The sequence below is a fragment of the Lissotriton vulgaris genome, chromosome 11, assembly GCF_964263255.1.
Source record: "Lissotriton vulgaris chromosome 11, aLisVul1.2, whole genome shotgun sequence".
Classification (NCBI taxonomy): Eukaryota; Metazoa; Chordata; class Amphibia; order Caudata; family Salamandridae; genus Lissotriton; species Lissotriton vulgaris.
The window spans coordinates 487,973,437-487,986,301 of NC_141699.1; positions in this window are offsets into that span (position 1 = coordinate 487,973,437).

Genomic DNA, 12,865 nt, shown 5'->3' on the forward strand with positions numbered 1-12,865 from the left:
GTCATAAGGAGTTGATGAGTAGAGGCAGACCTCACAACATGTACGGAGGAAAGAGAAAAATGTCATTTACCAGCAAAATAAAGAATTTCTTCAAAACTGACAAACCCGTACGAACTAGGGAAGGTGTGATCATTCCTCCGCCAAATACTCCAGCGTCTTTCATGATGTTAGAAAAAGGGTATCATACCTGTGTATGGTTAGAGAACTGGGTAAAGTACACTGCGGAGGATGGAGTTTTAGCCTTTCCCATTGATGGTACTTTTAACGGGAGAGTCCTATTTAACCTGAGGACCCGAATGAATGAATTACATCCCAGACCTAGATTAACTCAGTATGAAGCGTTAGAGGAATGGGAGATTGAGGCTCTAGAGCGACACAGACCCCGAATGGACAAGGGAGTGACCCGATGGTATCCAAAATTGGTAAAGGAAACCAAGGAGCAGAAATAAAACAGTGGAGACAAAATATGATGGTAGAAGGGTTATTTCCTATGTTCGGAGCTAATGAAATGGTGGGAGGGAAGAAATGTACTGAGAAAACACGACACATGATGCCCCTGGGTGAATCAGAAGATGAATTTTTAGAGGACTTATTTATGAAAGGTCCCCCGCCTTATAATGAAGAAGCCAGATCTCAGAGCTCAACTACTCCATTGAGACCTTCAGGAAGAAGAAGTACTAGTGAAGCCGATTCTACAGGGATAGAACAGAGAAGAGCGGGAGGAGAGGGATTTGGTAGACCAGACCCCGTGGTCCCGAATTACAACCCTTTTGGTGAGGAAAGATCAGTTTTGTCAACTCCATCAGCTCCGAATATATATCCTTCTCTAGTACCCCAAATGATACAGGATCCCCCCATGAATCGAGTATTACACGAGCAGGAAAGAGATGCCCTGAGAGGACAGCGGAATGATCTCATACATGCCATAGCTCAGATTAATCCAAATCATGAAGCCCTGACGATTCCAGTAACCATTGGTCCAGTTTTTCCTCTATATGGGGACAGAATGAATACTCCTAAAACTCCAGTCATAACCCCGATGATACCCCAGCCCAGAAAAGAACCACTCATTATTGATGACCAAGCCAGTGAATGTGAGTCCATGGTTTCCTTGATGGATCTACCTAATAGGGAACAGGGACCTAGTATGTCTCGAACTGGACCTCAGACTAGGAACAAAGACGTACTAATAGAGTCTTCATCAGGAACTCAAAGTGCGACAGTGGTAACTCCCGAGGAAATAGAAAGGTGGACCCGAGAATTAGAAAAGGGAACCCCTCATCCGAAGCCACTAGATATTTATAAACTAAGAATAGAGCTAGAGGAACTGAGCGCAGGGAATGTGAGTTTAGACCGATTGAATGTCCGAGAGGAAGATGAGTTGTTGTTCATGTGCAAACACCTTACTCGGAACGCAAAAGTATACTATGACAAATTAATGGAAACGGCAATATGTATGGGAATAGATATCAGCAGATCCAAGGTACTACAGAAATCCTACAGGGTAGAATTTTCAGACAAAGATCTAGAAAACCTGAATACCGCAGGGAAGAAGACGCAGATTAAGGAACTGATAAACTTAGCACAGAGATGGGGAGATCTAGACAAGTGGAAAGCCAGGTGGGCCAAGAAAAAGGAGGATAGCAAGGAGCGACCACGGACTGCTGAGTACGTCCTACAAGAAGTTGACAAACCAGAAAAATTATGTCCCATGAGAGAAGTCCCAGGGGGAAAATATGTCCATGTCCCTTGGTCCAGACAAGATATAGTGTCATTTACCAATGACTTCCCTAAATTGAGGGAGAAGCCTGTTGAGTGGTACCGACAGGTTGAACGCTTCATAAAGGTTCAGAAATGTCTCCTGAAAGACCTGGATGGGTTTTTCGACATTGTAGTACCTGTGGACCTATGGACCGAGTGCAAAATCGAAATCGATTGGCCCAATGAGGAGTACGAGAGAGACTCTGTAACTGGAGCTCCTTCAACTGAAGTAATGAGAAAATATAACCAAGTCATACAATACCTAAAGAAAAAGGTACCTGCAAAAGAAACTGATTGGACCCGTATAGATAGAACTACCCAAGAGCGTGATGAATCAGTCCACTCCTTTTATGAAAGGTTACTACAGGTGTTCAAAACTTACAGTGGAATCGATAATGTGGACATGAAGGATATGACCCATTTCAGTTATCGATTCGTGTTAGGATTGAGACCTGAAATATCCCAGTGGATTAGAGATAACAAAATCAGTTGGCAAGGGAAACCCATTGATGATGTTCTCAAATATGCCAAATACTGCGAAGATGAGATCGAGAACAAAAAGAAAGCCCTAAAGGAGAAGGTGATGTGGGCTCAGGTGAAATTAGCTGAACAACAAGAAAAACAGTTAAGTAAAATGACTAATAGTAATAATGCTCCAAATCCGAATACTGGGGGTGGAGGCAGGCCCCGGGTAAAAATGAGTAGGGAAGAGGCTAGGGAAAAATTCCCCTGTCACGGATGTGGTCAGATGGGGCATTGGAGAGATAAATGTCCGCACTTGCAGGCTGATAATGCCCCCGTAAATGGTTTAAATCCACAGGTGCAGAAAGAGGGGATCCGAAAGAACCCACAGCAGGTAAATCAGCCTCCGTTGCCTCGTGCTCCTAGACAAAATTATAGGAACCAGGGTCAACAGAATGAAAGGGTCGAAGTGTGGGAAAGAGAGAATGAAAGAAATGCACCCATACCACAGTACCTGCTAAATGATACTTTTCTCTGTGATGATCAATACTGACGGGGCCTGAGGGGGGAGGACAAGGAGTGCGTGCTTGGCGCCTCCTTACCGGTAGACCAGACTGGACCATACATTGAAGGAAAGGTTGAAGGGACAGATGTCACCTTTCTGTTGGACACTGGTGCTACCCGTTCCACTGTGAGAACAGTGGACGTTCCTAACCTACCCCTCTCGGGAGATGCTATCCAAGTAGTGGGAGTTTCAAATCAGATAATCAGTACTCCGGTAACTGAGCCTATGGAAATTTCCATAGGGAATTTCAAGGAAATGCACAGATTTGTGGTCTGTGATTCCAGTCCCGTGAACCTATTAGGACGAGATTTGCTGTGCAAAATGCGTTGCACCATCTTTTGCTCACCAAATGGTGTTGAAATTCAGACCCCAGATGAAGATGGCCTATATAAATTGATGTTACTGAGGCCCGACACAGAAATTAAGCCCATGTCCATTGAAAGTCTACCTGAAGAACTACAGTCGAGCGTAATACCTGAAGTTTGGGATTTTACTGGAAAAGATGTAGGCTTAATGGCAAATGTAGACCCAGTAAAAATAGCCATAAAAGCAAATGCTGTATACCCAAATACCAAACAGTATAAAATGAGTGCAGAAGTGAAAGAAGGAGTTGCAAAGGAATTAAACAGATTGCTCAAAGCAAACATCATTCAGGAAGTGATGAGCAGTCCCTGTAATTCACCCATACTTGGAATTAAGAAGCCTAGCGGAAAATATAGGGTAGTGCAGGACCTGCGCAAGGTAAACCAAATTGTAGTACCTTGCTGTCCAATAGTGCCTAACCCCGCAGTGATACTGTATCAGATTCCATGGAATGCGGAATGGTTCACTGTCATTGACCTGTGCCATGCATTCTTTTCCATCCCATTGCATCCAGAAAGCAAATTCCTTTTCAGTTTTGAATTCAACAGCCAGGTCTATGTCTGGAATCGTGTCCCCCAGGGGTACACCGAAAGTCCATCGATTTTCAACCAGATTCTAAAGAAATGCCTTGAATCTTTGGTACTGCCTAAAGAGTCTGTCCTGGTACAGTACATAGATGACCTGCTGGTAGCGTCTAGAAGTCAAGACGACTGTGTCACTGATACCATTGCCTTGCTGAATCACCTAGGAAAGGGAGGACATAAGGTTTCACCAGACAAGCTACAGTTCTGCAAAACCTCAGTAAAATATCTGGGGCACCAGATAGAGAAAGGGATCCGGAAAGTCACTACCGAAAGAATTAAAATAATTCGAGAAATGTCACTACCAGTAACCCAGAAAGAAGTAAGAATGTTCCTAGGAGTTGTTGGGTACTGCAGACAGTGGATCGTGGGTTTCGCGGCTATAGCTAAACCCTTGATTAACATGACAAAGAAAGGAGCGGAAGACCCAGTTTGTTGGAATGATGAATGCATGACTGCTTGGATAACATTGCGGAATTGTCTGTGCACAGCTCCAGCCTTGGGAATGCCTGACTATTCCAAGAACTTTGAACTGTTCTGTGACACGAGAGACGATTGTGCGCTCTCGGTCTTGACCCAGGAACATGGTCTGATTAGACGTCCCGTGGCCTACTTTTCGGCCGCCCTAGATCCCGTGGCTGCTGGATTACCGGGATGCCTGAAAGCAGTAGCTGCTACCTGTACAAGTCTAGAGCAGAGTGAGAACATTGTGATGGGACATCCTGTCACTGTATTTGTTCCACATTCAGTTGTGATCCTACTTACCCGAACCAAGACACAGTATCTCACCCCTAGTCGGCTGACTAAATATGAGAGGATTCTCATTGGTGCAGAAAATGTAGTAATTTCCTGATGTAATATTCTAAACCCTGCAACTCTATTGCCCCTTCCCATTGATGTAGAGGCAGGAGATGAAATTGAACATAGCTGCATAGACAACTGAATTTAGCACAAAACCCCGTCCTGATATCAGAGAAGTGGCCTTGGTTGATGAAGACCTCAAAATGTTTGTGGATGGTTCATGCTTGAGACATGAGAATGGAGGTTTGAGTGCTGCCTATGCTGTAGTCACTTTGGAAAAGACCCTGGAAGCTTCCTATCTTTGCGAAGTTAAATCTGCTCAAGTAGCGGAGCTCATCGCTCTAACAAGAGCTTGTAAAATTGGGAAAAACAAAAGAGTAACTGTTTATACTGACAGTCAGTACTGCTATGGGGTTGTTCATGACTTCGGCCAGCTATGGTTGCAAAGAGAATTCATGACTTCCTCAGGTTCTCCCATCCGGAATGGGAAACCAGTACAAAACTTACTAGAAGCCATCCAATTGCCCAAAGAATTGGCTGTGGTCAAGTGTGCGGCTCACCGATCGGGAAATGACGAGGTGACAGCCGGAAACAGATATGCTGACCAAATTGCCCAGTACTGCGCCCGACACAAAATGTCCCTCCTAATCAAACTATGGGGAGGTGAAAGCAGCTGCCAACTGATGTTGTTTGAACGATTGGGAACATGGGATGAATTAAGAGAACTACAACAGACAACAGACAGGGAAGAAAGGAACAGGTGGAGGCAGGATGAATGTCGACCAAGGGAAAGGGATGGTGTAGTGGTCCATGTAACTGGTATGCCTGTACTCCCTGAACGATTGGTTACCGCAATGGCACGGATAATACATGAACCAACACATATTGGGAGGGATGCCATGTGCCGAATGTTTGAAAAGGTGTTCTACAGTCCAAAATTCAGGAGCACAGCAGACAAACTTTGCCAGAGGTGCTTAGTGTGTCAACAATTCAATGCAGGAAAAAAGACAGTAGTGGAACAAAGTACCATTGGGAGAGCAGAAGGTCCCTTCATTAGGATGCAGGCAGACTTCATAACCATGCCCCTGTGCAAAGGATATAGATATGTCCTGGTCATAGTTTGCTTGTTTTCCCGGTGGGTGGAGGCTTACCCAGCAAAGAAGAATGATGCCCTGACTGTAGCTAAATTATTACTTAGGGAACTGATACCCCGCTTTGGAATTCCTGAGACAATTGAAACAGACCAAGGTGGACATTTTTCAAACGAGGTCCTAAAGGAACTCTGCAAAGCATTTAAAATGGAACAAAGGCTGCACTGTGCCTATCATCCAGAGGCTTCTGGGATAGTCGAGCAAATAAATGGCACTCTCAAGTCCAGGCTGGCGAAATTGTGTGACTCCACAAAAATGAACTGGGTAGAAGCTTTGCCCATGGTGCTGATGAGCTTAAGGAGTATTCCAAACAAAAAGACAGGCCTGAGCCCCCATGAAGTTCTGATGGGAAGAGTGATGCGACAGGCATGGGTACCTGGACACAAACTGCTAAGTATTACTGATGATATGGTGCTAGAATACTGCAGGCAGTTGGGTGACCAAGTGCGTTCTATCTCTCACCAGATTGGAGAGACTGCTGTCGAATGGCCTACAACTCCAGCACACAAACTGAGACCAGGTGATTGGGTGGTGTTAAAGAAACATACCCGGAAGAGTTGCCTTGGACCGAAGTGGGGCAAGCCTCGACAAGTGATCCTTGTCACCACAACTGCTGTGAAGTGTGCTGGTGTACCAAAGTGGATCCATGCAAGCCACACGAAGCGGGTAACAGGAGAAAACGCGACTGAAGCTGAAGGTAGCCCAGCTGAGGAGACTCCAGAAGAGGGTCCGGATCTCGCTGATGGCGAACTACCGAGCACAAGTCAAGACGTTGAATGGTTTCCTGCCGACGACCAAGTTCTTGATCCAATAAGAACCAGAAAATACTCTTACCTAGGTAGTGAGTGGGACAGTGCAGGTGAGTCAGAACAAGAAGGAGAAGGTCAGATCATCAAAGCTATCACAAAATCTGATCAGGGAATAGGCCAAGTAGGGACAGATCAAGACATCGACACTCCTTTCGAGACAGAGGAGACGGGAAAGGGACAGATAGTAGTCAAAGCAGAAGTTCATGCGGAAGAAAATCAAGAGATCGAAGAGCATGAACAGGATCAGTTAGTAATAGATGAACGTGTTCAGGAAGAAGAGTCCAGTGAATCACTCACAACCGAAGATCAAATACAGTCTAAACCTGAGCTAGGTCAGCTTAAGGACCAGGCAGAAGAAATAGATGAAAGACCTGGAACTAGTCAGACAGGAAGGGAAAAAGACACTGCTGAAGCAATAGTGCGACAAAGAAGAAAAAGCAAAAGAGTTCACGAGGAAGAGCAAGTTTCCTCGACTACAAAAAGGATCGAAAAGAAGGATGAACCCCGATATGTAAAAAGACTAAGAATAAGAATAAAAACAGTCGAAGAAAAACTGAAAGACCAAAAAAGGGCTGAAAGTGAAAGAAAAGAAGCCCGAGGGAAGTCCATCCGAAAGGGCGACAGAATAAAGAAACAGAACAGACTGTATCGGAGCCCTGAGTGGACCTATCTGGTGTTGGGAGAAATTGATGAGCCCGAAGCCAGTGGCAAAAGTGACGAAGAGTCAACTACTAATCGGAGTTCTGACGAAGACCCTCCTTGAGGTGAAGCGAAGTATAACCTCTGCTGAAAAAAGAAACAAAGAGGGGTTGAAAAAGCCACCTGTAAGATAAAATGTCTGATTCAAATGTCACTGGAAGATCCAGATTTAGCTGTTGCAAAACATGCTGTAAAATATGCATCTGTAGTGTAGTACTAGTGGTAATGATATGGATAGGATTAACAGTGTTTATACCTTTTATGATAAGCAAAGACCCTAATATATATCCTACAGACTTGACGACGCCAGACGCAGAAGTTGTACATACTGAAGAAACACCACGAAGAGTAGAAAGACGTGACAATTCAGTGAGTCTGAGACATACACGACCTGACTTAGAAGCATCAGATGAGGGTGAACTACATTATCACCAAATGAAAAACAGGACACACTTAAATGTTTTCGCTAATCTTTTAGTGCACTATGTAGAAGCTATGGAAATAGAAGATTGCTATGTCTGCATGATGCTACCTACTTCTGTAGCTGAAGGCGTGACATACCACCATTTACCCCTGACCTATGGAATTTCCTGTAGTATATTAGCAAGCTTATTCTATAGAAGCACTTTACAGTATTATTACTCGAACACTGACGTTATCTTTTCAGAACTTCCTATTAGAGGGAATCTGAACCTTGTACATACACTTGGTGAAGTGACTCGCTACATGGGAGAATATTTCCTGACTATAGGTGACATAGACTTAAATGAAGCTAGAAAAGCTAACTTGACTTGTTCTTTACATGCACAAGAGAAAATGTTCTTGAAGATGGCAGAGAAGAGAAGGGAAAAGTTTCAGAAAAAGGCAAATGACGAGAAGGACAGAACACCTAGATGGGCAGAAAACATGGATAACACCTCACAAAGCGAAGTTACTCCTGCTCTGTTACTGGATTCTGAACGGAAAGGGAAACTCTGTCTTCATAGGGAAAAGACTGAGTATTATAACAATGTATTCATAGGTTCCAGCGAGTGTGAACATAATTATAAGGTAATTGGAGGTTGGGGTTTCAAAAATGGGTCAGAACCTGTGTTTCCAGGAATTTACTATATATGTGGAAACAAGGCGTATTTCAAATTGCCGGATCACTGGTATGGAAGCTGCTACTTTGGCATTGTCTTTCCGAAAATATACCATGTGAACAATGCAGCTGGAAGCAATGAGATTACTAATGGCTTAGTGCGTAGCAAACGTGAAAGTGTAGGAGAAATTGTAGGTGATATTTTTAGTGCACTGATACCTGGAATGGGGGTAGTTCTGAATACTCACAGAATCTGCAAATTATCTACAGTAGTGGATCGGTTATCTACTGACACTGCTGCTGGATTTCTGATGATCAATACCGAAATGGTTGCGATCAGATCAATGGTTTTACAGAATCGCCTTGCTCTTGATACCTTATTGGCAAAAGAGGGCGGAGTCTGCAGGATGCTGAGGGCGCAACATTGTTGCACTTACATTCCTGATAAAAGCGTCGAAATTAAGAAGTATATAAGAAACATTACTAATTTGGAAAAAGAACTCAAACCATTAGAGGTTGACAGTGCCTGGAAGAGACTGACTGATGGTCTCTCCTCTGTAGGTAGTTGGTTCTCTAATTTAGGTAAAAGTCTTATATGGAAAATACTGATGCCAATAGCTGGAATAGGTTTGATTGTTCTGATCATATTCATCTGTTTCAGATGTCAGAAATGCAGAAAATATATAGTGAATAAGAGAGGAAAGCGAAAGGCTGAAGAATTAGAATTAGAAGAATTAAGAAATCAGATATATAAGAAAATAAAGAACAATCATACACACAGAGAGGCGGAGAGAAAGCTCAACAATAAGTTTACTGAGATTGAAATGGATGAATTGGATGAATGAAGTTGGCATCTGTTTTCATGTGTAGTGATGATAGTAAATATCATCAAAGAGGGGATTGATGGAGCAAGGATTCGCACGTAACGCGACTTGCTCTCTTTCATGAACCTCGCCTGAATCATAACTGTACTAACTCCGATTGTTTGTCATTTATTTGTATTTCCCCAACACACGGGTGTCCCTAGGAGGCTTGCCTATGTGTTTTTCATCATAATCACGCTTGCATATTAATAAAATGGCCGCTTTGCAGAAATCCAGTCTGCGCATGCGTCGGTCATACCCATGTGATGTGACGCATTCGCAATCTGGAGGGAAAAGTTCGCTCATGCGCAGTGGTGTTAAAATGGCCGCTTGTCACTAATCATGCTTCATGCTATCTTAAGCCGCTTTGTATATGCATCTTTTCTGCACTAACTCTTAATGCAATAAGTATTATAAAATAAGGGATTAAGAGTAGTTGGTCATGGTGTACAGTGTATTCATTTTATTTTGTGATATTAATTTGTTTTCGCTTACTTTTCATGTACCGCGTAAATGAGGGCCTGGACTTAGGGACCAGAACCATATTGAAGCTGACGTATCCCTCATCACGTGACCTAAGATCCGGGACGTGCAGCAATGGAACCTGGCCAGTTGGCCATTGAAAAGGGGACTATCCTTTCCAGACGCACCTTCGCCCTTGAAGAGATGCTATTTTTACTCTGAATGTGCAACAATGTTGCAAACCTTTACTTTACTATTGTACTTTCCCACACGTAGGCCTGGGAACCCAGATGCTAGGGGGAGGGTAATGTCACGTGAAATACGTAATAGAAGTATAGGTGGTGACAAATGTCTTAAACCACCTCCCTTGACCAATCAGAAGATGGGGCTTTGTCATTTTGCAACATTTATGGGTGGTCTTGGGGACTTAAAACTGTATAAATAGCCTAGCTAAGCTTAGAGAAATTGTCCGACTTGTCCGAGTAGCAGACCTGTCACTGACCCTACGAACTCTATAGGTGCCTGATACAGAGTGCTGCGGAGCCTTCTGCCTGAAACTTTCCACAAACTCCAAGGGGTGGAAATTAGTCCTAAGTGCTAAGCGAAGCACTTTGCTGGGAGATTCGAAAACCCAATCAGGGTTATTGGCGGATTCCGTGCAGAAGAGGGGGTAACGCTGGCGTTGCATCCGAAGCTGTGAGGGGTTGGTCGTGCCTTGGTGAACCCAGTCCTGACCCAGACCTGAGGGGTATCCTGTCCTGACTGTCCATGAGCTGTACCTGCTCACCTTCTGGTATTCCTGAATCCTTGAGGGTCCTTGTCCCGTTCTTTCCCAACTGACCCGTGGCCAGGGTTAGTCCTCATTCTCACATAGGTAAATATTGGCATAGGTGTCTGTCTATACTATATCCTTAACTTTTCCTTTTTCCAATTAAAGCAATCTTGCCGATGATATTCTCCATATCTCCTCTGAATGTAATTTTATGCAATTGATTATTAGTAAATGTTCCACTTTTACCCTTCCTATAGGACATTGTTAGACCCAACTGTTTATCCAGATTGTTCCACTTATTCCTTTTTCCCTTAGTATGGTTGCCGTGAAGTTAGTAAAGATAGCATAAGGTTTAGGAATTAGTGTAAAGGTATTAGGCCACACATTAGGTCCTCCTCACGTCTTTGCCCTAGTTTAAACCATATTAGCTTAATATGTTTATTATGATTCATGCCCTATAGTGTTCCCTTTTATTCTATGATACTCACACTCATCCATAGTTACATCCTGGTTCTGATTCTAATCATTGATGTATTGCTTTGCATTTGCCTACTTGTAATGGCATTTTCCTTTTAAACTTATACTATATAAAATCCTTAAAACTATCAAGGTGTCTGTGGTCATTATACATTAAAGTGGAATTAAAGGTACTAAATGTGTAAAGCATTTTCTCCCTTTTAGGAAAACCCTTATCTCCTGTCCACTGCTAGCTCCTGATCCGTCAGGAGTAATGTGCCTGTGGTAAGTCAGGTACATGAATAGTAAGTGGTGTAAGAGTCACCCACTCGATTACTCATAGTAGCGTGGAGAGGTTTCACCCGGTTCATGCAAAACACTGTCATCGTATGCACGCCAGGGCCCAGTGCGTGGAAATTTGGTAATCTAGTGACCTGGGTGACCCGCGCGCTCTATCACTAGCACCAACAATTTATGTGACAAGACTATTCCTTCACATACTCCATTCTTGCAATCTTTAATTACTTCACATCGCCCGTCACGCAACCTCCGTTCTGCTCACCTTCATATGCTTGTTGCTCCCAAAGTCAAAACCAAGAAGTACGGCGGCCGCCGCTTCTCTCATCTGGCCCCTAGCCTTTGGAATTCACTCCCTCTTTTCATCAAGTCAAGCACTTCCCTTTCTATCTTCAGAAAACTGCTTAAGACATTTCTCTTCCCCTCCCTAGGCTAATTTGGTCAGTGTCAACTCTTCATTTTCCATCCTGTTATAAAGAGCGCCAGGAAACCTTTGGTGACAGTGCGCGTTACAAGAGTCATTTAACATAACATAACATGGACACAGCTGCTGCTGCAACTGAACGGAAGCACCCAGGTAATGCACGAGCAACAGGATCAAGTACCGCTGAAAAATATGCACAGGGACGCTGCTTGTCACAGTGCGGCTGCACTAAAACAGACAATGCACACCCATCTTTCTCGTGTACATAGAGTGTAAAAACCTTCGTGTAATCTGGAGTCCCTAAGACTGGTGCATATGCCAAAACCACAGTTGATGGACAGAATGCAGAACAATGTCATACATTCACCCCAGTACAGAGATCTGGGCCTAAATCCATTTTTTTTTTGCACTCCACATCACCCCAGTTCAGACATGGCCATATGCAAATCAGTCTGACCCTGTGCCTCATGGGAACAGTCCAGCCCGAACTGCCAAGCCATGCCTTCCCTGGACCGGAAACAAGCTTCCGAGAACCGGTTTCTGGCATTCCAGCCTGGCTTGCTTGAACCCAGTGGTGTGGAGAGCATGGAACTCACGTCTGAGCATACCCATCCCACTCGGAGTGACAAATGCAAAAACCACAGTTGATGGACAGAATGCAGAACAATGTCATACATTCACCCCAGTACAGAGATCTGGGCCTAAATCCATTGTTTTTTTGCACTCCACACCACCCCAGTTCAGACATGGCCATATGCAAATCAGTCTGACCCTGTGCCTCATGGGAAAAGTCCAGCCCGAACTGCCAAGCCATGCCTTCCTTGGACCGTAAACAAGCTTCCGAGGACCGGTTTCTGGCATTCCAGCCGTCTTCAGCCCAGCTTGCTTGAACCCAGTGGTGTGGAGAGCAAGGGATTCACGTCTGAGCATACCCATCCCACTCGGGGTGACAAAAGCAAAAACCACAGTTGATGGACAGAATGCAGAACAATGTCATACATTCATCCCAGTACAGAGATCTGGGCCTAAATTCATCGTTTTTTTGCACTCCACACCACCCCAGTTCAGACATGGCCATATGCAAATCAGTCTGATCATGTGCCTCATGGGAACAGTCCAGCACGAACTGCCAAGCCATGCCTTCCCTGGACCGGAAACAAGCTTCCGAGGACCAGTTTCAGGCATTCCAGCCGTCTTCAGCCCGGTTTGCTTGAACCCAGTGGTGTGGAGAGCATGGGACTCATGTCTGAGCATACCCATCCCACTCGGGGTGACAAATGCAAAAACCACAGTTGATGGACAGAATTTAGAACAATGT